Source organism: Phocoena phocoena, chromosome 11 (genome assembly GCF_963924675.1).
Source record: "Phocoena phocoena chromosome 11, mPhoPho1.1, whole genome shotgun sequence".
NCBI lineage: Eukaryota > Metazoa > Chordata > Mammalia > Artiodactyla > Phocoenidae > Phocoena > Phocoena phocoena.
In genome coordinates this window covers 57,209,715-57,226,788 of record NC_089229.1, presented here as the reverse complement: position 1 = coordinate 57,226,788, position 17,074 = coordinate 57,209,715, and the positions used below count along the sequence as shown (strand labels likewise).

The following is a 17,074-nucleotide window of genomic DNA, read 5'->3' as shown; positions in this document are numbered from 1 at the left end:
TCGCCGCAACTAGAGAAAGCCCACCTGCAGCAACGAAGATCCAACACAGCCAAAAATAAAAACAAACCAGAAATAGACTCACAGACATAGAAAACAAATTTATGGTTACCAAAGGAGAAAGGTGGGGGAAGGATAAATTAGGAATTTGGGACTAACAGATAAAACCACTATATGCAACATAGATAAACAACAAGGGCTCACTGCACAGCATAGGGAACCATATTCAATATCCTGCAACAACCTTCAATGGAAAAGAATCTGAAAAAGTATACACAACCAAATCACCCTGCTGTACACCTCAAACACTGCAAATCAACCATACCTCAATTAAAAAAAAATAGCACTCTAAGTAGCCATTTCCATTTTAATAGTGGGATGGGGACTGTAGCCTTCAATCTGAAAGTCTTCAGCCGTGAAGTCATCAATTTTCTCAACTTTTCCAAGGATTTTGAGCTTTGGGAAAGGCCTTGATTCTCCCTGAAGCTGCATTTTCAGCAGCTCAATGTGATCCAGGTAAATGTGTGCATCTCCCAAAGTGTGTACAGAGTCACCTGGCTTCAGGCCTGTGATGTGTGTGATCATGTAGGTGAGCAGGGCATAGCTGGCGATGTTGAAGGACACACTCAGGCCCCTGTCTCCTGACCTCTGGTACAGCTGCAGGACAGTCATGGTTCATCGCATAGAAGTGGCAAAGGGCATGGCAGAGGGGCAGGGTGGTGGGGTATGAGAGGAAGATCTTTCGATTCCAAGCACGTAGAATGATTCTTCTGTCTTCAGGGTTGGTTTTGATTGTGTCAATCACTTTTGCAGTTGGTCTACTCCTTGACCTGAATAAATTTAAATCCACATCTTTGTATTCGGCCACCAAAAGCCTCCACTGAAAGCTATAAACTAGGCCTAAATCCCCTTCTTCTCTGGTGGAGAGTACCAGGCTGTCCAAGAAGTCTTGGGACCTGTAGGCATCCGAGATTTTCACTCAGGAGACCCCGGCTCTTCCTGTGACCACTAAAGTCTTTTTATTCTTAGTCACAGTTTCAATCTCCCCTTTTCTTTCTTTCTTTTTTTTTTTTTTTTTGCGGTACGCGGGCCTCTCACTGCTGTGGCCTCTCCTGTTGCGGAGCACAGGCTCTGGATGCACAGGCTCAGCGGCCATGGCTCACGGGCCTAGCCGCTCTGCGGCATGTGGGATCTTCCCGGACCGGGGCACAAACCCGCGTCCCCTGCATCGGCAGGCGGACTCTCAACCACTGCGCCACCAGGGAAGCCCCCCCCCTTTTATTTCTTAAACGTAGTAAACATACTTGTAGGTTTCTTCCAGTATCTGAAGTTTATAGGTTAGTTCATGTCACTTGCTGCTTCTGCTGACTCTTTCACGGTGAGTTAAAATCTTCCCGTGGTTAGGGATTTTTGACTCTCTTCATAATTTTTACCCATGGGAATTTTTGAGGCCTACGTTGAAGGTGGGTTCTTTTAGGATTTTCATTTGTTTCTGCCAAATGTCTGGGGCATTACCAATGTGGGACAGTTTTATCCTGAAGTATTTATTTAAGGTTTCTCAGTCCAAGGTATTATGTGTTTGGGCTACAAGCTTTCGAAAGAATCAGCTTGTGTTAAGAATTCTCGAGGGAGATTTTTCCCCCCTCTATCTAGTGACAGTATTTAGGGCTGGGCAGGCAATTTTATTTGCTGCCTCCTTTGGCTGTGGCTGGCTGATTTCTTGTTCACCCCGACATTGTGAGTGTGGCTTTTTGTGGTTCCACTTTATGGAGGGAGGGGATCTCCTATAGGACATCCGACTTTAGATTGACCCTTATGATATTTAAAGTCAGGAAATGAAGTTCAGGGACTCTGGAGTTGGGCAAATGCCCTCAGAGTAAATGTCAACTTTGGGGCTCTACTTCTCTGTGTTTCCACTTTCTCTTGAGTTTTGGGTTTTGAGGATTCTTAATTTTCTTGGTGAGCCCATAAATGCCTTAAAAAAAGATGTTTTCCGTATTCCACCCAGAGTTTTTAATTGCTGTGGGCAAACCATTGTTGGCAGAGGTAGGCTGGGCTGCTTCCCCTTACTTTGGTCGGCCTTAGCAGATAAGAATTTCTTCCTTCTGGCCCTGAGTTATTTTCCTTGACAAATTGACAAATCTCAGTGTAACATCTACATCTCCTCTGTGAATGTACATATGATCTCCTCTGATTATGAACTTTTTTCAACGCCTTTTAAATGTTTTTTTAATTTTACAATATGCCTCAGTGGAACTGACCTTACTTGGGGCTACAGCAGAATGTGTAAATGGCTTCTCTTTGGGCTACTTGGAATGCCTAAATATACTATCCTAAATGGACATTTCCCAGTGAAGCTGATTTATGAACAGAAATCAGTGTTGAGAAATGATGGCATATGTAATAAGATTTGGGGGAAATTTCATGCATACTTCTACTATGGAGAACAGCACCCTCGATTAAAACATAGGTTATCCCTTTCTATTTATTGTCTTCCATAGGATGCATACACTAGTCTCAGTAGAAAGAGATAATCCCCCCTCATTTCAGTCCTTGACATAACTGTTCAGGAAACTGTCTGCCATCTTGGCTGGACTGGGCAGGGGCTGAGCAGAATAAGAGAGTTTAGGGGCTTTCAAATGTCTTTTTTTCTTTGCAGTACGCGGGCCTCTCACTGCTGTAGCCTGTCCTGTTGCGGAGTTCAGGCTCCGGACGCGAAGGCTCAGCGGTCATGGCTCACGAGCCCAGCCCAGCTGCTTCATGGCACATGGGTTCTTCCCGGATCGGGGCACGAACCCGTGCCGCCTGCATTGAGAGGCGGATTCTCAACCACTGCGCCACCAGTGCAGCCCTCCAATGTCCTGAAAATCTTCGGAATAATAAAGTCACGTGGGAGAGGAGCTTCAAGATGGCGGAAGAGTAAGACGTGGAGATTGCCTTCCTCCCCACCAATACATCAGAAATTCAACTACATGTGGAACAACCCCTGCAGAACACCTACTGAACGCTGGCAGAAGACCTCAGACTTCCCGAAAGGCAAGAAACTCCCCCACGTACCTGGGTAGGGCAAAAGAAAAAAGAAAAGAGAGACAAAAGAATAGGGACGGGACGTGCACCAGTGGGAGGGAGCTGTGAAGGAGGAAAGGAAGCCCCTTCGTGGGTGGAGACGGGGGTGGGGGTGACGGGGGCGGGGGAAGCTTTGGAGCCACGGAGGCGAGCACAGCCACAGGGGTGTGTAGTGCAAAGCGGAGAGATTCCGCCTAGAGGATCGGTGCTGACCGGCACTCACCAGCCCGAGAGGCTTGTCTGCTCACCCGCCGGGGTGGGCGGGGCGGGGAGCTGAGGCTCGGGCTTCGGTTGGATCCCAGGCAGAGGACTGGGGTTGGTGGCGTGAACACAGCCTGAAGGGGTTAGTGCACCACGGCTAGCCGGGAGGGAGTCCGGGAAAAGGTCTGGAGCTGCTGAAGAGGCAAGAGACCTTTTCTTACCTCTTTGCTTCCTGGTGCGCGAGGAGAGGGGATTAAGAGCGTCGCTTAAAGGAGCTCCAGAGACGGGTGCGAGCTGCTGCTATCAGTGCGGACCCAAGAGACGGGCGTGAGACGCTAAAGCCGCTGCTGCTGCCACCAAGAAGCCCGTGTGTGAGCACAGGTCACTCTCCAAACCGCCCCTCTTGGGAGGCTGTGCAGCCCGCCACAGCCAGGGTCTCGTGATCCAGGGACAGCTTCCCCGGCAGAACACATGCTGCGCCTCAGGCTGGTGCAACGTCATGCTGGCCTCTGCAGCCGCAGGATCGACCCGCACTCTGTACCCCTCCCTGCGCCCGGCCTGAGTGAGCCAGAGCCCCCGAATCAGCTGGTCTTTTAACCCCGTCCTGTCTGAGCAGGAACAGACGCCCTCCGGCGACCTACACGCAGAGGCGGGGCCAAATCCAAAGCTGAACCCCGGGAGCTGTGAGAACAAAGAAGAGAAAGGGAAATCTCTCCGAGCAGCCTCAGGAGCAGCGGATTAAATCTCCACAATCAACTTGATGTACCCTGCATCTGTGGAATACCTGAATAGACAACGAATCATCCCAAATTGTGGTGGACTTTGGGAGCAATGCTATATATATTTCTCTTTTCCCATATGGATGACAGGGTCTTGGTGCTCCGGCCGGGCGTCAGGCCTGTGCCTCTGAGGTGGGAGAGCCGAGTTCAGGACACTGGTCCACAAGTAACCTCCCAGCTCCACGTAATATCAAACTCCGAAAATCTACCAGAGATCTCCATCTCAATGCCAAGACCCACCTCCACTCAATGACCAGCAGGCTCCAGTGCTGGACATCTTATGCCAAACAACTAGCAAGACAGGAACACAACCCCACCCATTAGCAGAGAGGCTGCCTAAAATCATAATAAGGTCACAGACACCCCAAAACACACCACCAGATGTGCACCTGCCCACCAGAAAGACAAGATCCAGCCTCATCCACCAGAACACAGGCACTAGTCCCCTCTACCAGGAAGCCTACACAACCCACTGAAACAACCTTACCCACTGGGGGCAGACACCAAAAACAATGGGAACTACGAACCTGCAGCCTGTGAAAAGGAGACTCCAAACACAGTAAGTTAAGCAAAATGAGAAGACAGAAGAACACAGCAGATGAAGGAGCAAGGTAAAAATCAAGCAGACCAAGCAAATGAAGAGGAAATAGGCAGTCTACCTGAAAGGGAATTCAGAAAAATGATAGTAAAGATGATCCAAAATCTTGGAAATATAATGGAGAAAATGCAAGAAACATTTAACAAGGACCTAGAAGAACTAAAGAACAAACAAACAATGATGAACACACAATAAATGAAATTAAATGTTCTCTATATGGGATCAATAGCAGAATAACTGAGGCAGAAGAACAGATAAGTGACCTGGAAGATAAAGTAGTGGAAATAACTACTGCAGAGCAGAATAAAGAAAAAAGAATGAAAAGAACTGAGGACAGTCTCAGAGACCTCTGGGACAACATTAAATGTACCAACATTCGAACTCTAGGGGTTCCAGAAGAAGAAGAGAAAAAGAAAGGGACTGAGAAAATATTTGAAGAGATTATGGTTGAAAACTTCCCTAATATGGGAAAGGAAATAGTTAATCCAGTCCAGGAAGCACAGAGAGTCCCATACAGGATAAATCCAAGGAAAAACACTCCAAGACACATATTAATCAAATTATCAAAAATTAGATACAAAGAAAAAATATTGAAAGCAGCAAGGGAAAAGCAACAAATAGCATACAAGGGAATCCCCATAAGGTTAACTGCAGAAACTCTGCAGACCAGAAGGGAGTGGCAGAACATATTTAAAGTGATGAAAGGGAAAAACCTACAACCAAGATTACTCTACCCAGCAAGGATCTCATTCAGATTTGATGGAGAAATTAAAGCCTTTACAGACAAGCAAAAGTTAAGAAAATTCAGCAGCACCATACCAGCTTTACAACAAATGCTAGAGGAACTTCTCTAGGTAGGAAACACAAGAGAAGGAAAAGACCTACAAAAACAAACCCCAAACAATTAAGAAAATGGTAACAGGAACACAAATATCGATAATTACCTTAAATGTAAATGGATTAAATGCTCCCACCGAAAGACATAGACTGGCTGAATGGATACGAAAACAAGGCCTGTATATATGCTGTCTACAGGAGACCCACTTCAGACCTGGGACACATACAGACTGAAAGTGAGGGGATGGAAAAAGATATTCCATGCAAATGGAAATCAACAGAAAGCTGGAGTAGCAATTCTCATATCAGACAAAATAGACTTTAAAACAGACTATTACAAGAGACAAAGAGGGACACTACATAATGGTCAAGGGATCAATCCAAGAAGAAGATATAACAATTGTAAATATTTATGCTTCCAACATAGGAACACCTCAATACATAAGGCAAATACTAACAGCCATAAAAGGGGAACTTGACAGTAACACAATTACAGTAGGGGACTTTAACACCCCACTTTCACCAATGGACAGATCATCCAAAATGAAAATAAATAAGGAAACACAAGCTTTAAATGATATATTAAACAAGATGGACTTAATTGATATTTATAGGACATTCCATCCAAAAACAACAGAATGCACTTTCTGCTCAAGTGCTCATGGAACATTCTCTAGGATAGATCATATCTTGGGTCACAAATCAAGCCTTGGTAATTTTAAGAAAATTGAAATCGTATCAAGCATGTTTTCTGACCACAATGCTATGAAACTAGATATCAATTATAGGAAAAAATCTGTAAAAAATACAACACATGGAGGCTAAACAATACACTACTTAATAACCAAGAGATCACTGAAGAAATCAAAGAGGAAATCAAAAAATACCTAGAAACAAATGACAATGAAAACACGATGACCCAAAACCTATGGGATACAGCAAAAGCAATTCTAAGAGGAAAGTTTATAGCAATACAATCCTACCTTAAGAAACAAAGAACATCTCAAATAAAAAACCTAACCTAACACCTAAAGCAATTAGAGAAAGAAGAACAAAAACCCCCCAAAGTTAGCAGAAGGAAAGAAATCATAAAGATCAGATCAGTAATAAGTGAAAAAGAAATGGAGGAAAAATCGCAAAGATCAATAAATCTAAAAGCTGGTTCTTTGAGAAGATAAACCAAATTGATAAACCATTAGCCAGACTCATCAAGAAAAAAGGGGAGAAGACAAAGCAATAGAATTAGAAATGAAAAAGGAGAAGTAACAACTGACACTGCAGAAATACAAAGGATCATGAGAGATTACTACAAGCAACTATATGCCAATAAAATGGACAACCTGGAAGAAATGGACAAATTCTTAGAAATGCACAACCTTCCGAGACTGAACCAGGAAGAAGTAGAAAATATGAACAGACCAATCACAAGCACTGAAATTGAAACTGTGATTAAAAATCTTCCAAAAAACTAAAGCCCAAGACCAGATGGCTTCACAGGCAAATTCTATCAAACATTTAGAGAAGAGCTAATACCTATCCTTCTCAAACTCCTCCAAAATATAGCGGAGGGTGGAACACTCTCAAACTCATTCTACAAGGCCACCATCACCCTGATACCAAAACCAGACAAAGATGTCACAAAGAAAGAAAACTACAGGCCAGTATCACTGATGAACATACATGCAAAAATCCTCAACAAAATACTAGCAAACAGAATCCAACAGCAACATTAAAAGGATCATACACCATGATCAAGTGGGGTTTATCCCAGAAATGCAAAGGTTCTTCAATATACGCAAATCAATCAATGTGATACAAGAATAAAAACCATATGATCACGTCAATAGATGCAGGAAAAGCTTTGACAAAATTCAACACCCATTTATGATAAAAACCCTCCAGAAAGTAGCCAGAGAGGGAACTTACCTCAACATAATAAAGGCCATATATGACGAACCCACAGCCAACATCGTCCTCAATGGTGAAAAACTGAAACCATTTCCTCTAAGATCAGGAATAAGACAAGGTTGCCCACTCTCACCACTATTATTCAACATAGTTTTAGAAGTTTTAACCACAGCAGTCAGCGAAGAAAAGGAAATAAAAGGAATCCAAATCGGAAAAGAAGAAGCAAAGCTGTCATTGTTTGCAGATGACATGATACTATACATAGAGAACCCTAAAGATGCTACCAGAAAACTACTAGAGCTAATCAATGAATTTAGTAAAGTAGCAGGGTACAATATTAATGTACAGAAATCTCTTGCATTCCTATACACTAATGATGAAAAATCTGAAAGTGGAATTAAGGAAACACTCCCGTTTACCACTGCAACAAAAATAATAAAATACCTACGAATAAACCTACCTAAGGAGATAAAAGACCTGTATGTGGAAAATTATAAGACACTGATGAAAGAAATTAAAGATGATACATATAGATGGAGAGATACACAATTATCTTGGATTGGAAGAATCAACATTGTGAAAATGACTATACTACCCAAAGCAATCTACAGATTCAATGCAATCCCTATCAAACTACCACTGGCATTTTTCACAGAACTAGAACAACCAATCTCACAGTTTGTATGGAAATACAAAAGACCCCGAATAGTCAAAGCAATGTTGAGAACGAAAAACGGAGCTGGAGGAATCAGGCTCCCTGACTTCAGACTATACTACAAAGCTACAGTAATCAAGACAGTATGGTACTGGCACAAAAACAGAAATATAGATCAATGGAACAGGATAGAAAGCCCAGAGATAAACTCACGCACATATGGTCACCTTATTTTTGATAAAGGAGGCAAGAATATACAATGGGGAAAAGACAGCCTCTTCAATAAGTGGTGTTGGGAAAACTGGATAGCTACATGTAAAAGAATGAAATTAGAACACTCCCTAACACCATACAGAAAAAGAAACTCAAAATGGATTAGAGACCTAAATGTAAGGCCAGACACTATCAAACTCTTAGAGGGAAACATAGGCAGAACACTCTATGACATAAATCACAGCAAGATCCTTTTTGACCCACCTTCTAGAGAAATGGAAATAAAAAAAAACTAAACAAGTGGGACCTATTGAAACTTAAAAGCTTTTGCACAGAAAAGCAATCCATAAACAAGATGAAAAGACAACCTTAAGAATGGGAGAAAATATTTACAAATGAAGCAACTGACAAAGGATTAATCTCCAAAATATACAAACAGCTCATGGAGCTCAATATCAAAAAGCAAACAACCCAATCCAAAAATGGGCAGAAGGTCTAAATAGACATTTCCCTAAAGAAGATATACATATTGTCAACAAACACGTGAAAGAATGCTCAACATCATTAATCATTAGAGAAATACAAATCAAAACTATAATGAGACATCACCTCACACTGGTCAGAATGGCCATCATCAAAAAATCTAGAAACAATAAATGCTGGAGAGGGTGTGGAGGAAAGGGAACCCTCTTGCAGTGTCGGTGGGAATGTTATTTGATACAGCCACTATGGGGAACAGTATGGAGGTTCCTTAAAGAACTAAAAATAGAACTACCATATGACCCAGCAATCCCACTCCTGGGCATATACCCTGAGAAAACCATAATTCAAGAAGAGTCATGTACCAAAATGTTCATTGCAGCTCTACTTACAATAGCCAGGACATGGAAGCAACCTAAGTGTCCATTGACAGATGAATGGGTAAAGAAGATGTGGCACATATATACAATGAAATATTACTCAGCCATGAAAAGAAATGAAATTGAATTATTTGTAGTGAGGTGGATGGACCTAGAGTCTGTCATACAAAGTGAAGTAAGTCAGAAAGAGAAAAACAAATACCATATGCTAACACATATATATGGAATCTAAAAAAAAAAAAAAACAGGTCATGAAGAACGTAGGAGCAGGATGGGAATAAAGACGCAGACCTACTAGAGAATGGACTTGAAGACACGGGGAGCGGGAAGGGTAAGCAGGGACAAAGTGAGAGAGTGGCATGGACATATATACACTACCAAATGTAAAACTGATAGCTAGTGAGAATCAGTCGCATAGCATAGGGTGAGCAGCTCGGTGCTTTTTGACCACCTAGAGGGGTGGGATAGGCAGGGTGGGAGGGAGGGAGACGCAAGAGGGAAGAGTTATGGGAATATATATATATGTGTAGCTGATTCACTTTGTTATAAAGCAGAAACTAACACACCGTTGTAAAGCAATTATACTCCAGTAAAGATGTCAAAAAAATAAATAAATAAAAGAAAGTCAAATGGGAGGACCGAACTGAACTCTCAGGTCCAGTGATGGGGAATGATGCTGACACGTGGTTACCCTAGACTTGAATTTGTTGGGAGGGGATACAGGAGTTTAGATCTCAGACATTTCAGAAACTTCCTTTCCTTTTTTCAGATTTAAAAGCCAAAACTATATAAATTGGTGAAATTTTCTCCATCGAGAACTGATCAAGGCTATTTTAAACGGTGGGTTAGATCCAAGGCAATTAGCTTAATATTGTCATTATCTATATGAATTGCTGGTCTTTCTTCTGTAGTTTAAGTTCCTGTTACTTTTGAACGTTAATTTTTGAGATTGCTTCAGTTTGTGTATGTGAATGCATATGTTAGATACGTACGTGTGTGTATTATTTTGGGATGGTATCCATTCTGCCCTCCTATATTTCTTTCTTAATCTTGATTATAATCTGCAAGACAGATTACCTGGAAGCAGTTTCCATCCATCTTCCTCTGGTTCATTCATTCGAAAAATATTTGAGTGCCTCCCTTGAGCCCAGTGCTGTGCTATGTGTTCATTCAAATTTATTTAGGTCAATAATTATTGTACACTCTATATTTGGTAGATACTACCTGGATGAATAATGCACCCTCCCTGGACCCAAGAAAATCAGTTTTGTTAGATGGAAACATTTAAATTTTAGGAAAAATCATTTGGCAGTTTTGCATCGATAAAATATGGAGATAGCTTCTTTAACTTGCTGCTTGTGAAAACCTCATCTTGTGTGTTTATAGATTCTACTTAATCCAAGTGAACTAGGAAAATGTTACTTTTAAAGCATTCTCTTTTTTATTTTACCTCTTTCTGAAACACTTTAGGGTCTAATGTCTCCTTTCCCTTTAGCATTTAGCAAATAAAACATAAGTATGATTTCCCATATACATAAATGATCCATGCCAAAAATGAAGGAATTTTATCTTGTGTCCTCATAGTGGGGAATGTTGCAGGTAGTCATATTTTCCAAGATCCTGCAAGGATTTGACAAGACATAAAGGAACAAGGCCCAGGTATTTGCTGGATAGCTTAGGTTTACTTTGAATATAGAAAAATACCACCAATAGAAAATAAGCGGGGAAAACTGAAATCTAGAATTTTTTTGTTTGTTTGTTTTGTTTTTTTAAGGACTGCAGTGTTCTTATTTTCAAAGATACTTAGTAATGTGACTGAAGCAACATGATACTGCCTGCTAGAGATTGTAAGGAAATCTGCTGGAGTGATCGAGATAGAATTATGAGTCGTTCATAACTTATTTGTTTTTAAAAAAGGATGCTTTCAGATTATAATACCAATAGTAATCATAAGTTGTACCACTGAGTGTTTAGTGTGTGCCAGGAACTTCTCTAAGTATATTGTTAACTCTAATCTTCATGGCAATCTGCTATGAAGTGTGTATTATTATGAGCTGCATTTTACGGATAAGAAAATGGAGGCACAATAAGGTTAAGTAATTTGTCCAGGTCACAACAATGGTGAGACAAGATTCGAACCCAGAAGGACTGACTCTATAAAGTCCGTGGTCCTAAGCTTTACTACCTCCTTGTTTGCCTTTTGATTACAACAGTATGAACATTTGCACTATCCATCTTGTTTTCCATAATATTTTTAATCTTTTAATTCACTTAGAAAATCTTATTTTGTTTATGGATTGTGAAAATGCCACCTAAGACATTGCCCAATATATTAAAAGATTAGTGGAGTCCAAATTTACAAATTGCAAGATGGGATATTTTTATTGATGGCGATTTGCATTCTGAAATAGTTATACTGTTTGCATATATCTAAAAAGTATTATTAAAAACGGAGAGAGAGAGAGAGAGAGAGAGCGCGCTTCATATACACACAAAACTCCACAGTGATAAATTGGATAATTCACATTGATGTCTAATAATCTTAGGGAATGGACTGTTTTCTTCTAGTCTTTGAATGTTCATACTGATATTTAGAGTAGTATATCCTCATTGACCCCTTCCATTAGATGGTGGTCTGAAATTATGCTTCCCTTGCTCTTCTGTCCTCCCTCGGGAAGCAAAAGATGATGAATTCAGCATAAAGCTGGACCTCACTGTGTAAGTACGTAGCCTGACTGCTGGGCGCATCAGGATAACTTTCATGATACATAGCGGTAACACAATGGAAATCACAGTTTAGAAATCCAATTTATCTTGCTGTGAATAGAATTGCCTCCAATCCTGATGACAATTAGTTTTGTTCCGTAACACTGTTATAGAAATGTGACATTGAAAAACTACTTGTAATCTACTGAAGCATTCGTCTACCATGAGTTCATGCCATGGAGGGAAAAAATCCCCATATAAGTGTTAATTCCACTTATGTGAAAAAACATAAAAGGGTTTTTTACAAAGAGCGGCCACAAGGTCAGGGTATGACTGCTGAGGTAATGAAGTGAAGGCTTCCCTGAAACTTCTAGTTGCTTATACATTCTATTAAAGCTGCAAAATTCTGCTGATTCTTTTTTCTCAAAATCACTGGGGTTGCGGCTCAGTCACATTATGGATTAAGCGGGGAGTGATGCCAGCCTTTAATGTTTCCTGGAACTGCATAGAGCCTGCCACTGATGCTCTTGGCTGGCCTTGGCTTTCCTCTTTGGTTCCAGCATCCTCCTCCTCTTCTTCTGACATTGCCGGTCAAGTCCATTCAGTACTTATACTATTGTGTCGAAAATCCTCAAATTGCACTTTCACATTCACTGTGAGAATAAAATGCCCCCTGGTATAGAGTACTCTAGAAAAAAAAAAACCAACCCTGAAATATGGGTAACTTATTTGCTTCTGTAGGCAAATACGCACCAAAAGAAAAATCTGTAGTTTGATAAGATTGGACTCAGACATCTTGCAACTCAACTGTATGTGTGTTTGTTGATCACTACAGGAGCTTGGAGAGATCTGGAGCAGGGCTGACTTGGGTGGGAATCCAGTGCCACCATTTACCAGCTGTGTGGGCTGGTGCATATACTTATTTGGCAAATAGTTCTGAATTTGAGTTTCTTCATTGGTAAACGGGGGATAATAGCTATCTTGCATGGTTATTGTGGAATTAGATGTTATGTATACAGTGTGCTTAGTATATCCTAAGTGTTAAGTGCTAGCTGTTATTATCAGGCTATGTGACTTTGTTCCCACCCTTAAGGAGATTGTTCTGGAAGAAGAGAGAAAGCATGCACATAAATACCTGTGCTTCAAGGCAGAAGGAATGAAGGCCATGAAGGAGCCTCAAAATGTCTTGATGTGAGTGCTATGGAGAGAGCCTATTGGCTGGGATATGGCAACAACCTCTTAACTGGTCTCCCTGACTGTTGTCTTGCCCCCTCCAATTTACTCTTCATAAAACAGCCAACGTGTCCTTTCTTAAATGCAGATCCTCCTATGGTTTCACATTCCCTTTGAGATAAAGTGTTCAGTATATGAACTCTGCTTAATTCTCCAACTTTCTCTCTTTCCCTCTACCTTTCTCATTCCTAAAACATACATTGCATGAGCTAGCTCTACTAAGTTTTTTTTTTAGTTCTGTAGTAGTCAGCGTTCTCCAGAGAAACAGAACCAAATATGTATACGCACATACTCACACACATTTATTTTTATATACACACACATACATGCAACATGCAGTTGACCTTGAACAATGCGGGAGTTAGGGGCGCCAACCCTTGCACAGTCAAAAATCCAAGTACAACTTCACAGTCAGTCCCCTGTATCCTCAGTGCCAAATCCCCAATTTAAGCAACCTCGGGCTGTTTAGTGCTATAGTATTCATTGAAAAAAATCCCCATATAAGTGGACCCATGCTGTTCAAACTCATGTTGTTCAAGGGTCAATTGTGTATGTATGTGTATATAAATATAAATATAAATAAATATATATATAAAATAAATGATGATGATGATGATGATGATGATGAATTGGCTCACATAATTATAGAGGCTGAGAAGTCCTCAGATCTGCAGTCATCAAGCTGGAGATCCAGGAGAACCAGTGCTACAGTTTCAGTCTGAATCAAAGGCTGGGGAACTAGGATAGCTGATGGTGAAAGTTCCAGTCTGAGGGCAGGAAAAGACTAATGTCCAAGCTCAAAATGTCAGGCAAGTGAAATTCCCTTTTACTCAGCCTTTTTTGTTCTATTTAGGTCTTCAGTTGATTGGATTAGGCTCTCGCACATTAGGGAGGGCAGTCTGCTTTACTCAGTCTATCAACTCAAATGTCAATCTCATCTAGAAACACCCTCACAAACATAGTAATGTTTGGCCAAATATCTGGGCACCTCATGGCCCGATCAAGTGGACACATAAAATTAACTATCACAAGTTTTAAGAACATGGCTTGTTCTCATTTACTGCTGTTCTTTTGCACTTGCTGTTCCCTATGCCTGGACTGTGCTTGGTCTCCCGACCCCTAGCTCATTCCTACTGGATCTTCAGGTCTCAGTGTGCAAGTCACTCCTTCCAGACTGGGGTAGGTCCCTCTCCTGTGGTACTCTCCAGCTTCCCTATCAGAGCTTGCTTCTCTGTGCACTGTAATTTCCTGTTTACTTGTCTCTGTCACAGAGAACTTGTCAAGAGCTTGTTTTTATTGCTTCTATAATATGTCTCCTGTGTCTAATGCAGGATCCAGCACATTGAAGTCACCCAATAGTTGTTCATTGAATGAATGAATAGATTTAGGGAAGGAGGTGGAAGTTGATGTGGGTCTTAGGGGAAGGAAGATTTCATGAGAAGTATAATGTCCAATTTGGGAAAAACAAGTACAGGGTATACCAAAATATTCACCAGGGAATTAAGACTTCAGATGTTTGTAGAGAGATTCTGAAAGCCAGCAGTCATTTTCTATACCCAAAATAATTGTAGTCATCAATCATAAAGTAGTCTCCAGGAGGCAAGGGGCTTTGTTTTTCATCATATTTTAAGAAACTTTACTCTTAAATTTTATGTATGAAAAATTAGAAGATATAGAAGTTGAAAAATAGTGTAATGAAGCTCTGTATACTCACCTTAAACAATTATTAACATTGCCACATTTACTGCTGCTCCTTTTTTTTTGGCTGAAGAATTTTAAAGCAAATCCTGGACAATCTGATATTTTTTGCCCCTAAATATTTAAATGTGTTTATACATATATTTATTTATTTATTATTTATTTATTTTTGGCTGCACTGGGTCTTCGTTGCTGTGCCCGGGCTTTCTCTAGTTGTGGCCAGCGGGGGGCTACCCTTCATTGTAGAGCACTGACTTCTCACTGTGGTGGCTTATCTTGTTGTGGAGCCCGGGCTCTAGAGTGCAGGCTCAGTAGTTGTGGCGCAGGGGCTTAGTTGCTCTGCGGCATGTGGGATCTTCCCGGACAAGGGCTCAAACCCGTGTCCTCTGCATTGGCAGGTGGATTCTTAAACACTGCGCCACCAGGGGAACCCTAAATGTATTTATATATCTTTAAAAATAAGAATATCTTCTTCTTAAAAAAAAATTAATTTTGGGCTGCATTGGGTCTTTGTTGCTGTGCACGGGCTTTCTCTAGTTGCAGCAAGCAGGGGCTACTCTTTGTTGTGGTGCACGGGCTTCTCATTGCAGTGGCTTCTCGTGTTGTGGAGCCCGGGCTCTAGGCACGGGCTCCAGTAGTTGTGGCTCACGGGCTCTAGAGTGCAGGCTCAGTAGTTGGGGCGCATGGCCTTAGTTGCTCTGTGGCATGTGGGATCTTCCCGGACCAGGGCTCGAACCCGTGTCCGCTGCATTGACAGGCGGATTCTTAACCACTGTGCCACCGGGGAAGTCCCAAGAATATCTTCTTAACCACTGTATCACATAATAATGGCATAATAGCCCCCCCAAATTAGCATTATTTCCTTAGTGTCATTTAATATCCAGTCCATGTTTGAATTTCTCAAAAATGTCCTTAAAAAAAAAAAAAAAAAAGTCCTTTTTTATTTTAACAAGTGGTTTGTTTGAGGTAGAATGCAAATAAGGCAAACACATCTGATTGTTATGTCTCTTGAGTCCTTTAAAATCTTTAACAGTATCCTTACCCACCCTTTTTACTCATGTCATTGACTTGTTGAAAAGTCCAGGTTAGTTGTCATGGAGAATAGCCCTCATTCTGATTTGTCTGATTGTTTCTGAATGGTAGATTTTAACCTGTTCTTCTTTCCCTTGTATTTTCCATAAACTGGAAGTTAAAGTCTTAAGTTCAGGTTCAACATTTTGACAAGAATATGTCATAGGTGGAGTTGGGTACTTCATATTATATCAGGATGTACATACTGTCCTCTGGTTTTAGGGATGCTAAGAGTGGTCATCTGATCCTTCTGTTGTAAAGTTGCATGTTCCCCCTTATAATCAGTGAGGTGTTACTTTGGTACCCCATGGATATCTGGTTATCATTATCCTTTACCTAATTGTTTTGCCAACTATTGATGGTTGCCTGAACAATGATTCTATCAAGGGTTGCAAATGCTATAATTCCTGCTATATTTATCAGTTGGAATTCTTCTGAAAAGAAGAGCTTTCTTTCATCAATTAGAGCTATTTGGTATCCAAAATAAAGTCTTTTTTTTAAAGACAGGCAAGATAAATTCTAAATTTATTCTCTTCAAAGGGCTTTTTAAAAAGTTTCATCATGGATTTTTATATATTCATTGTGTTTCAACCAATTGCAATCATTATTCTCTTTGATGTTCAAATTGTGCCATTTCTGGCCAGTCAGAGTTCCCTTAAGTTGGTTTCTGTGACTTGTTGACAAGTCCCTTTAAACTTTGATGGTTTCCTTGCTTTCTAGAGCAACAAAATGTTCCAAACTCATCTTGTATTATTTCCTGCCCTAGGCCTGGAATCCACTTTTCTCCAAGGAGTCCTGGTTCTTTTTAGTGGTTTGTAATATTTGAGTCCCAAATATGGTCAGTTAGGGGTGCTCATTACTGGGCTGTTGTGGCTTTCAAGCCTAGTAATGTGCATTGAAAAAGCCCATGAGTTCATTCTGAAATTTCCAATTCAAATTTAACTTTGTAGAGTTTTTACTTAAAAAATTACACATTTGGATCTTTTCTGAAAACCTTGATTCTTAATAACAGCAATATACTTTTCTATAGCATTATCATACTATATATATGAATAGTTAAAAATGACTACACCAATATTACTACCAGCAATCAGATTACTAAATAGAAGTTAAGGGATTTTTTTCTTTTTGTCTTTAGAATATATTTCATTAAATAAGTATGGCCAAATACTGTGTTTTAAAGCCATTTAATTATTTATTTTCTCTGTGTGGTAAATTATCTTTTCTAATGACTTATACACCACTACTAATG

General features: G+C 40.6%; 1 pseudogene; it reads right to left on the bottom strand.

Annotated features, from left to right (window-relative positions):
• Positions 1 to 345: 345 nt before the first annotated feature.
• LOC136131371 (thymidylate synthase pseudogene) lies at positions 346 to 12,405 on the bottom strand (annotated as a pseudogene).
• Between the last annotated feature and the right edge of the window lie 4,669 nt (positions 12,406 to 17,074).